The 11487-nt window shown below is 39.4% G+C and overlaps 1 long non-coding RNA gene across 1 annotated transcript in view; it reads right to left on the bottom strand.

Moving 5' to 3' along the window:
- The window catches only part of LOC142143021 (uncharacterized), a 32431-nt gene extending 24716 nt beyond the window's left edge, over positions 1 to 7715 (bottom strand). The window contains exon 1 of the long non-coding RNA XR_012689468.1: positions 7637 to 7715. This is a non-coding gene — a long non-coding RNA (uncharacterized LOC142143021). The remainder of the gene's footprint in view (positions 1 to 7636) is intronic.
- Positions 7716 to 11487: the final 3772 nt, after the last annotated feature.

The following is an 11487-nucleotide window of genomic DNA, read 5'->3' as shown; positions in this document are numbered from 1 at the left end:
CCCTTTTTATCCTAATATATGGACTCATATAATGTTACATTTCAATATTATAGTCATTTATGATTATAGATGGAATTTTTAAAAAAAAGATATTGTTTTTTGGAAAAACATTTATTAGGGTGTACTTATTATCTACTGTGCATAAAGGACATTTTTACAGTTGCTACTGATTGCAAACACATGTTATAGCATGCATAGTTACCCGAAAGTACTAGCAATTGGCACTTAGACTAGACCTCTAGCTGGAGCAAGAGATACGGCAGGAAACCAGCAAACTTCTGTGTGCGCCCGAGTTTGGTTTGGACGTGGCTGCATGGGAACACCCTTAATATATATTGCCTATAAGCATCTGCACACTCCCCACCCTGTCCCCTCCCCATAATCGTAGGCCGTAGTAAGTGTCATTTGCTCTCGAGGATGACTTGGACATGACTGCGTCCTGTTGCATATTGTCCAGTTTTGAGCACGCGCAGAGTGATTTTGCGGACGCACAAAATCGACAGATATGTTCCTTAAAGACTCTGCCCCTATATGTCTATTGATAAAGCTGGATTGCAATAAAATTATAACGGCCTGGAGTCATCTTAAAAGCCCCTACATGCTCAAGGTGCCAATTAAACACCTACAAGACTTCATGTTATGCCCATACTTTCTGCTGGAAAAAAGGTGAGCTCAGAACAGGAATTATAAGATTAGTGGCTTCTTGTGGAAAATTTCGAGACAGATTGTCCATAGCAAAGCAGTACAGGATAACATCACTTTGATTTGTAAAATTCTATGATTGTAGCCTGGTTGCAGTGGTGTGACTAGAAGTCCATAGGTCTGCGGTACCTCTCTGGTGTGTACATCAAACATTTTTTTAACATTCTTTTAAACAACTTTTTATAAACAGCATCAAATAAATTCAAACAAGAAATGGGAAAAAACTGATGAGTATCCTACACAGAGGATAAATACAGAAAAAGTACAACTGGCCCATCTGTTACCTGTGCAGTGGAAACAAGTGATTGCTGTAAAAATGTGCATGGCCAAGCTTTGCAAATGCTATCATCTAAGTTTTAACCTACATATTTATTATATTATATTGTTTAGATGCTTGAATTACCTGGTGCTCCCATGAAGAAGATCAACTCTTCACATTATTCCTGTATATGACACAGAATCAGACAATGCTGTGTTTGGTATTTATTGTATGTTACAGCAGTAACCAGAAACAGACAATATCTGTGCACAGTGTATAACACTTACATAACAGTCTGCTGGAATCCTATGACTTGCCTTCCTTTTTAATGTACAAAAACAGAGAACATTTACAAAAAAAACGCAGGCTCCATTTTACCATTAAACTTACCAGAGGAACATCCGATGGGGCCAAGCCTAGTTCGCATTGTGCTGTGCCGCAAGAGGTATTTCCAGTGCTGTTTGTAAACTTTGATGGTGACTGGAGTTTCCAGAGTAAAAGGAGAGGCACTGAGGGTATATTTACTAAACTGCGGGTTTGAAAAAGTGGAGATGTTGCCTATACCAACCAATCAGATTCTAGCTGTCATTTATTTAGTACATTCTACAAAATGACAGTTAGAATCTGATTGGTTGCTATAGGCAACATCTCCACTTTTTCAAATCTGCGGTTTAGTAAATATACCCCTGGGACTTGGAAGACCTAGAACAGCTCTACCACAGTGCTCATAGTGTTAGAGCAGGTCTTAATATTGCTATAATATAGGTGTTGGATGTCACTTATGTCCAAACCTATGTTACAGTGTTTATATATGTGTAGATTGATATATGTATATACACATATATATTGTAATTCCCCTATATAGGAATGAGAACTAAAGTGGAATAGGTAAAAGAATTTACACACATACCCGACCTCTAATAAAGTATACATGAGAATTTTTGATGGGAAGAATGTATTTCATTGTAATTTTTTATCTGTTTTTCCTTATATAATGTCCATAGATGAGGGGAAGAACAAAGATATTTACTGAACTACAGTACCAAAAAATAGACCTGTTTCTTTCCTGGTAAAAAATAAATATAATATTTGCTTTGATAGACTAAAGAATAAAAAATATTCCTGGCAAGATCTGAGCAGTGCACATATCAGAAAAAAAAATGTGTGGCCATTTAAAGTGCTAAACTGGCACTAACTTCTGAAAGTAATAGTTTTTAAGTATAAAATACAGTTACGTAAAAACCTTTATTTGGATGTGTAAAGTAAGTAAAATTAATGTAAACCTTATTTGTATTTCACATATTAAACAACATATTTCTAAATAATGGTTTGATGCTAGTTGAGTTTAATAAAATGTTTATGTCATTTGTTAAAAGTGTATAATAAAACCCTATTTCATGTAGCAAAAAAGACAATACCTCTGTGGCGGGATCCACAGAAAAGTGTGCAAAAATAACTTATTGATCAGCACAGTGTGCCTTGTGTATATTACTGTAAATGCAGAAATTGTATGAGTACTGACAATTTTAGACAATTACTTTTACCTGTTGCCAGAGCTACCAACCATTATTATGTAAATCAGGATGACTGAAAGTTCTTCTGTTTGCAAGAGGAAAGTTCTATACTCATCACTAACCAGGGAAGAAATTAACTGCACATGAGCATAAAGTCCTTGTACATTGGCCCAGTTATATCTAGTCCTGTTTGATTGACTCAGTGCAGTCTATCCCCTCTCCTGGATTGACCACCCTGATCACATCACCAACTAGGATTGGCCCAATTCTTCAAGTGCTTATTTAAATTTATGGCTGGGGTGGAAACAGCTATTTTCTCAATATAACGAGCACATTGTCTCTGTGTATATCATCATTAAATCACATTGATGTGAAGGCCCTCGCCCACTCCACTGCTCCCTATATTTCCAACCTCATCTCTATTCACACCCCATCCCGCTCACTGCGATCGATCGGCCAATGATCGTCACCTCTCTTCCCCTCTGATTACCTCTTCTCACACAAGCATTTAAGACTTCTCGCACGCTGCCCACCCCCATTGGAACGGTCTCTCCCTTGCACCATCAGAACATCCCCCAATCTGCGCAGTTTAAAACGGGCATGAAAAACCCACCTTTTCTTAAAAGCCCTTCAGTCATCCGCCTACTACCCACCTTGTCGGCTACCTCTCCCTCTCATCCCTTCTTCCCCCTTCCTCTTTTGTTCCATGTACAGGAACCAGGAAGCTAGCATGTCCAACACTATCACTGGCAATGAGGGCATGACAAGTGAGGGTTTATATAGTGAAGTCTTACAATCAGCTCACAGAGGAAGACACAGCTGAAGTTCGTAGCAAGTCTGAGTATCCAACAAGGTGCAAGACAGATTTAATCATAATACCAAATAAAGGGACTCCCATTATTTAGAGTTAGGACCTATTAGCAAGACCAACTTTACGGGGATGGTGACTTATCATAATTTTAATGCAAATCTAACTTTACACAAGAGGAATCCCAGCAACACTCAAGGTTTGCTATTGTTTTTATTAAATAAAGCCATTGTAATATGCATATATGGGACATAACCTGAAATTTTTTGTTCTTTTGTTTCTTATTAAACATCAGTTATCTTAAAATGACATAAAATTAAATGTTTCCTGTACTTTCCAGGGTTAAAATAGGAATATAAAAGGGAAACATAGTAATTTTTTAGAATGTTTTATTAATATATTTAAATGTTAGCAATCTTTATGTTCCTCAAAGTTAATCATGAAGCAGTACAGGTCATGTGTCATTACTGCTGTCACTAATTGTCATTTTATATTCAGCTACGTGCCTTTAGATGTATTTCTCTGCAGACTTGCGAATTACAGCAACACATGAATGCAGCAGGATATATGTTATCAGGTCCCTAAGCCAATCTTCTCAAGAAGACAACTACCAGGCATAGAGGCCTAGATAAGGGTTTTGTCTGTCCTGGGAGAGAAGGAGGGGTAGGATTACTTTCATGGAATCCCAAGAGGAAGAAAAGAATTTACTAAAGTATGTGTATATTTTAAAACTTCAAGAAGAAAAAATGTCCAGGCAGGGAACATTTGTTGGGAACAGTACATGTCAGGAAGCGGTAGGGGGAGGGAGGAATGTAAAGTAGTCGCACTACAAGCTTTGTCCTCAATTCAAATGCTCATGGCCATTGAGAAAGCCTTAGGGACACAGTCATCATTAACTCCTATGACCTTGTTTGTGAAGCACATGTTGCTTTATTTTTATGCAGTAATGCCAGGAACTTTGCTTCCTAATCACTGTTGTGGCTTTATGGATGTTTTACTGTTTACATTAACAGATTATACAGCTGTAGTGTTGCTATATGTATTCATTTTCTAATTGTGCTCCAGAAACCATATTATGCACCTTACTACTTGTTCTACATGAGTTACAACTAATCTAGGTTCTTGAAAAGATCACCAATGATTGGTCAGTGCAATAACCAATCATTCAGTCTGAAGGTACCAAGACTGCAGCGCATGATCACCGATTTAGGTTTTGGTTTTCTGAGTTCCATAGGTAAAGTGTCAGCGTAGAGAAGTTTTGAAGACATTTATGTGACAAAGGAGAAAATATTTTGGTAAAACTGAAAATAGTAGGACTCCTGGGGGTAAATTTATCAAGCTGCGGGTTTGAAAAGTGGAGTTGTTGCCTATAGCAACCAATCACATTCTAGCTGTCATTTTTTTAGAATGTACTCAATAAATAACTAGAATCTGATTGGTTGTTATAGACAACATCTCCACTTTTTCAAACCCGCAGCTTGATAAATTAACCCCCAGGAAGTTAGTGTAGCAGTATATAAACAATTAAAAGGACAAGATAGTCAGATATTAACAATCAGATCATAAAACCATATCACCTAACCCTGATTATGTACTGAATAAACTAATAAACTATGTCTAACGCTCACTTAGATGGCGCAGATGAATAGTAATAAGAGTTGAAATAACAGACATATAATCAACATCAAATGAAAATGAAAGAAATCCACAATCAGATAAATGACACCACAGGTAGAAACAGGAACATAGGGCCTGATTCATTAAGGATCTTAACTTGAGAAACTTCTTATTTCAGTCTCCTGGACAAAACCATGTTACAATGCAAGGGGTGCAAATTAGCATTCTGTTTTGCACATAAGTTAAATACTGACTGTTTTTTCATGTAGCACACAAATACTTGATAGCTTATTTGTACACTGAAATTTAAAGTTTATATTTGTGTGCTACATGAAAAAACAGTCAGTATTTAACTTATGTGCAAAACGGAATACTAATTTGCACCCCTTGCATTGTAACATGGTTTTGTCCAGGAGACTGAAATAAGAAGTTTCTCAAGTTAAGATCCTTAATGAATCAGGCCCATAGTTTATAGACGGTATATTAATAATAAAGCATGAGAATAGAAGGTTCAAAACTAAACATGTTTGAAGCAGGTAGAAGTAGGTATAGTTATTTGATCTACAGTGCCTGGATAGTGGTGTGCCATTATGATCAGAGACCATTAACCCCCTTTATGGTAAAAGTAAGGTGACATACAAATCAGAGAGGACACAAATAAAGAAAGCAAATGATTCTAACTCAGAGGACAAGATTAGGTAGTTTCCACAAGGTGAAAACAGCAGCTGCTAGCCAAGTACCTCAAAGCCTATGTCTCATTCCCATCACAGAACTTCAAGTTTGTCTAAAATAGAGTTAGATGCGGATGGAGCTGATATGGGGGTTTGATCCCACGTCACAAGAAAAATTCTCATTATGATTGTTATATGGTGAGCACCCTAGATCACTCTGCTGTCCATTCTCCTGCAAGAAGATTAACTTCACTGCACTGTTCAAGAAACCCACATTATCATGTCATATTTAAATACATTTTACCCATATTGGAAACACTAACAATACAACCTTAAAACATACAAATGTATTAATAAGAAATTACCATAGAAATTGCACATTTTTATAATCATTCCATTACGTTTAGGTCTTCTGTCAAAATAATTTTCCTTTTTACAAATGATTGTCTATTACTTGGAAGAAACACGTAATGAAGTGAATACTGGCCACACCAGTAAGCTCTGGCACCCGCAAAGGTTCGTACTTAATGATGTCACTTTTTCCTAATGCAGAGGTACAATTAGAGACTTCTCATTCCAAAATGAATAAACAGCACCTACTCCAAGCACAGAGGGGGTAATATATGTATAATGCCACAGAGCCTGTGATTTCTAATGATGGAAATTATAGGCAAAAACGAAAATATTACACATGTTGGCCAGTACAAATTGGGTGGCAGTAAATCCCTTTGTGTGTTAATAAAACCCCAAAGGTACCATAAAATTGAAACATTTAATGGCTAACAAGAAAGCAATAGAGTGCAAGCCTTTGGGGCAATGAGAACCTTTACTGCTTATTTGCCCAATTACAGATTTCAAAGGGTTGAAATGTGATAACCTTTACATTTGTCTCATTAATTAAGCATTGTTCTGATCTGTCTCCATTGACTAACATATTTCATCAAATTTTGCTCAGTTTATTGTCCCTACGTTCTCTCAGACTTATCTTTACAGGGAAGCCCATTTAGCATATTGGAATTACATTCCCTATAGCCTGTCGTATTGTTTGTGCCACTACGGGTCATGGTCTACCAAAGACCTCATGCAAAGTGGATGTGGTTTTTGTAGATCTGGACCAGATTTGTCCAATTTCCTTCTATGGTCCATCCTACATTGCCTGAAAATATTTTCCACAAATAGATGAAAATATTCATATCTGCTATTGGTTTACTGTGGATATTATAAAAAAAAGATTCTGTAAGTCACAGGTTGTCAATGTTTGGAACTAGAAATCTGGGCATAGCCTTGACATGCTGAGATCTGCAGTTCCATGGGTTGCCTACGTGTGCCCACCAGTGTCCAGGATATGCTGGTACAGTGACCAGGGTATGCTGGGACAGTGTCCAGGATATGCTGGGACAGTGACCAGGGTATGCTGGGACAGTGTCCAGGATATGCTGGGACAGTGACCAGGGTATGCCGGGACAGTGACCAGGTTATTTTGGGACAGTGACCAGGGTATGCTGGGACAGTGACCAGGGTATGATGGGACAGTGACCAGGATATGCTGGGACAGTGACCAGGATATGCTGGGACAGTGTCTAGGATATGCTGGGACAGTGACCAGGATATGCTGGGACAGTGACCAGGGTATGGTGGGACAGTGACCAGATTATGCTGTGACAGTGACCAGGTTATGCTGTGAGTTGCTGTAGGGAGCCACTGGTTGCCTAAGACTGCTATAGACAGAATAAAAACTATTTGTTATTCCCAATCTATTTTAAGTTACGTTCTGTGGTCTATGCAGACAGGAAGCTTGCTCCCTATGCCCTGAAGCCTGTATCACCCCCATGTCTACCAACTGCCCGCACTGCCCCTGATATAACCGTAAGATAATTGCTTCCAGACTTTTCGTCTGGCTTGAGACTGATTGTCACACAGAGGATTTATATTGTTTTGCTGTGTGAAAAACAAGTGAAACACAACCTGAGCTGAATAGCTCTATTGTGCTTTTGCCTTTTGAGAGCCTGTAATCAGCTTGTAATTTATATGAGGCATGAAATGGCTGTGAATGAAAAACACATACCTTGAGTGTTGTTTGTGAGGGGCAGCTTGCCGAGCGTAAGATGTGCAGGCCCCTCCTCAACGCTGCGGCTGTATCAGACTCCAGCAGTGACTGGCTGCTATACAACAGCCATATCCATTTATCCATCAGGAAAGCTCTCTAACAGCTCAGTGTGCATTATGTTTGGACCCTGTAGGAGGACTGAGAAACACATATCTACTATTTCACTTCACAATGACAAATGCACAAAAAAAACATTTGCCTACAACCCTGTAAGCTTAGTATTCAGGATAGAAATCTGAATATTGTAGGACGAGACAGTATTTGCTGACAAAGAGTTAAATAGGAACTCCGCAATACTTAAATATTTGTTACGCATATAAGAATTTATAGACCTGTGTTTTTTTTCCATAATAAATTTGATTAAAGTTTTCAGTGTACATGGTATATGTAAAAAACATACATTAAAATGGGGTGGGGGGGGTATGGGAGGGGTATGAAAGTACTCCCTTAACACTCAAAATTACATATTGTTAAATTTCAAACATGGTATATGAATTATCAACACTCTTGTCATTGTTGGAGAGTTACTGGGAGGAAGATATTGATGCATTTGCATTAACCTGAAGGGCCTGACACTGAGACATGTAGGTGTTCCATGTAAACCAAACCAGATGGGGAGAGGAAGCCGAGGAGGAGTATGGGACACCTAGTGTTTGCATTTTGCAACTTATCTGAATTTTAGCTATAACCTTAGCAACCTGGGGCAGAGCTGGGGTTCCTCAAGCTTGAGCAATCACCGCCCTTGATGCAATAAAAATATGACTCACTACGTAGCGAGCACCATATGTCAATTGTGGAAAGAGCTGTAGGAGTGCCACCTCCGGAGAAAATGGAATTGGTGTCTTAGTAACCTGGGATACCATAGTATATACTGCAGACCACAAATTCTTAGCAATAGGGCAACTCCAGAATGTGTATCTGATGTCGCCTGTCCCTCCACAATTCCACCAGCAGGCTTTTGACTGCATTGGCCACATCTTATGAAGCTTGGTGGGGGTCAGTGTCACTAACCTGGCATAAAGATGTGAAGGTGGGTGTTGTAGGGAAAGGTGTTGGGAACGTAGTGTAGTCAACCAGTGACGGACCTGTAGATATTTAGAAAAGTCCTGATTTGCTATATGGAACTGTTCCTGTAATTGCGAGAAGGAGAAGACAGTTTGGTCTGAAAATAAGGTTTTAAAAGTGGTAACCCCTCTAGCAAACCATAAGTTAAGATTAAGATCTGGGACGAGTTTCGCAAGGGCTAAGATAGAGAGGTTGGAAGTAGGTAGAGACGACTCCCGTAGACCTCAAAGCCTTATCCCACACTTGCAGTGCATCTTTTGTAAGCCTAGAGAGTTTGGATTGAGGTGGGCGCCAAGGCTTAGGAACCCACAGGAGATCTGCCATCGGAAAGGCTTGGACCAACTCCCTCTCCAGATCTACCCATGGTTTATGGAAAGCTGGGAAAGACCAATCTCTGAGTTGTGCCAATATGGCTGCTTTCTGATATTTGATTATGTCAGGGAGGGCCAGGTCACCCATTCTTTTGGAGCAAGTCATGACTGTATGTGTTAGCTTTGGAGGTTTACCCTTCCACACATAGGAGATAATAATGTGATGAAGCTTAGCTATGTAGAATTTTGGCAGAAGAAAAGGTAGAGTGCGGAACAGATTCATCATTTTGGGTAGAGCTGTGTTTTTTAATGTACAGTAAAATAAGCATTTAAATGTAACAGAAGTGTCTTTGGAAAATTGTCCTTGTAGCTTTGTCATAAGCAGAGTATCTTCACCAGTAGTGACTAATGTTCACATAAACCACTATGCCCCCCCCCCCTTCCCCCCCCCCCCCCGCACACACACCTGTTTCTGCTATTTCTGTCTGTTTTCTGCGCGCTGTGCAAAGATTCACAATAACGGATAGCAAACATTCAGCAATTAGTCTGCTATGTCTAGTCCAAGTTAGTCTAATGTAAGCAAATGTCTGATTGGCCGCTTTGGGTTACACAGTTTTGTTGAAATAATATTAGTATACTGTAAAACTCCTTTTAAGTAAAGGATTGTTAATAGCAGGGTGCATTTTCATCCGGTCTTGTGCGGCTGATAATATATTCTGATAAACATAAAAAACAAATGTTTACTAAAACTGTGGATAGTTAATAAAACTACTGCATATATTATATAAAAGCTTTATTGTTAGAAAGCGAGAGAAAGAGAGAGAGAGAGAGAGAATTCTTCAGATCCAGAACAAACTTCCTAAGGATCCAACCGCAATTAAACGTATCAATGTTCAATTGATCTACATACACAAAGGACACTACTTCCTACAGGCTACGATTACTGTGAGGGATCGTGGCAGGAATGGGGCATTTGCCATACTTGCCTACTTTTAAGATTTCTCCCCGGGGGAGAAGTCATGTGACAGGAGGTAGGAGACCCCCCACTAAATGACAAAATTCACGGCATTGAATAGAGGGGGTGGGACTTAATGACGCAATTAAGCCCCATTCCCTCCATTTAATGCTGTGAATTTCGGCAAATCCGGGAGCTTTGCCTACTCTTCCGGGAGTCCAGGAAGACTCCCCGAAATTCGGGAGCCTCCCGGGAATTCCAGGAGAGTAGGCAAGTATGGCATTTGCCCATAATCAATGTGCAGTACAGTAAGGACGTTCCAGAGTCAAGCATGTGCAGCCATATTCGATTAAAGCTTTGGGCATCTCAAAGTTACTTGTTTTTCTGCCGTATCTCTTGCTCCAAATACAGGGCTAGTCTAAGTCCTGATTACTAGTGATGAGATGTGTTTGCAATCAGGAGCAGCAACTGTACAAATATGTTTTAAGATCATCCTAATAAATATATTGTCATTAATACCTATATTATAAATAGGTGACATTAATTGAATAGGCTTTATTTTTCTGTTTCTTTTACAAATGTATATTCCACATAGGCATTGGACGTATCCTACAGCGTCTTGTGTAGTAGAGTAGACTTGCACCTGAATTCATCAGCGCACGTATCTTGAGATCCGTTCCTTTTAAAATTTGGGAATACAGAGCTGGTTTACATGTGTTTTAAAGCAAACGCACGTTGCACTCATTATACATGCCTTGATGAATCAGGCCCAATATATAGTTTTGTCCCTCACTGAAAACAATAATGTGCAAGAGGAACGTTATTAATCAATGTGGCATACATTTTCAGATTACACCTATATATATTCAGTTCACATTTTTGTTGTGCTTCAAAAAAGTCATTAAAAGCCAATTTTTTTTTAAACAAAATATAAAGTTTGTATTTTTGCTGCAATTGTTCTAACCATAAATGGTGATATTTCAGATTTACTCCATATACCAGTACATTTTAATTCTCTTCTCTTTGCCATTTGCTTTCATGGAAGAGCTAAAGGATGTCACAGATAGTTAAGTGTTTGGTGCCTATGTGACACTTGTATGCAATGTTTAGGTGGCACTTGTAGTCTCACAACAACTGGAGAGGGAGAGCCACAGGTTGCAGAAAAATCGGTAACTGACCCCCCTCATCTACAAAGAGGTTGTGCAGCAGCTGAGGTCTGGGTGAATGGTCAGACATATGGAACTTTGGGATGAAGGGTCCCCAGGAATGACGGTGGCTGGAAGGTTTGACGTAGAGAGGATGGGACAGTAATGATGCTGTTATTTTAGCTGGCAGTGTCCTGGCAGTGAGGGGGATGGGTGCAGTACACAGCACTCTGCTGATGGAGGGGGGCGGTGCGTTCACCTCAGCGTAGGGCAGGGTACTGCTGTGCTCCTCAGTCTCCTGCAGGGGTCGCTGTGGCGGTGGTGCGGGCGCTG

Source organism: Mixophyes fleayi, chromosome 3 (genome assembly GCF_038048845.1).
Source record: "Mixophyes fleayi isolate aMixFle1 chromosome 3, aMixFle1.hap1, whole genome shotgun sequence".
NCBI classification, from domain to species: Eukaryota; Metazoa; Chordata; class Amphibia; order Anura; family Limnodynastidae; genus Mixophyes; species Mixophyes fleayi.
The sequence above is the reverse complement of the archived record's forward strand: the minus strand, read 5'-3'. Positions and strand labels throughout refer to the sequence as shown.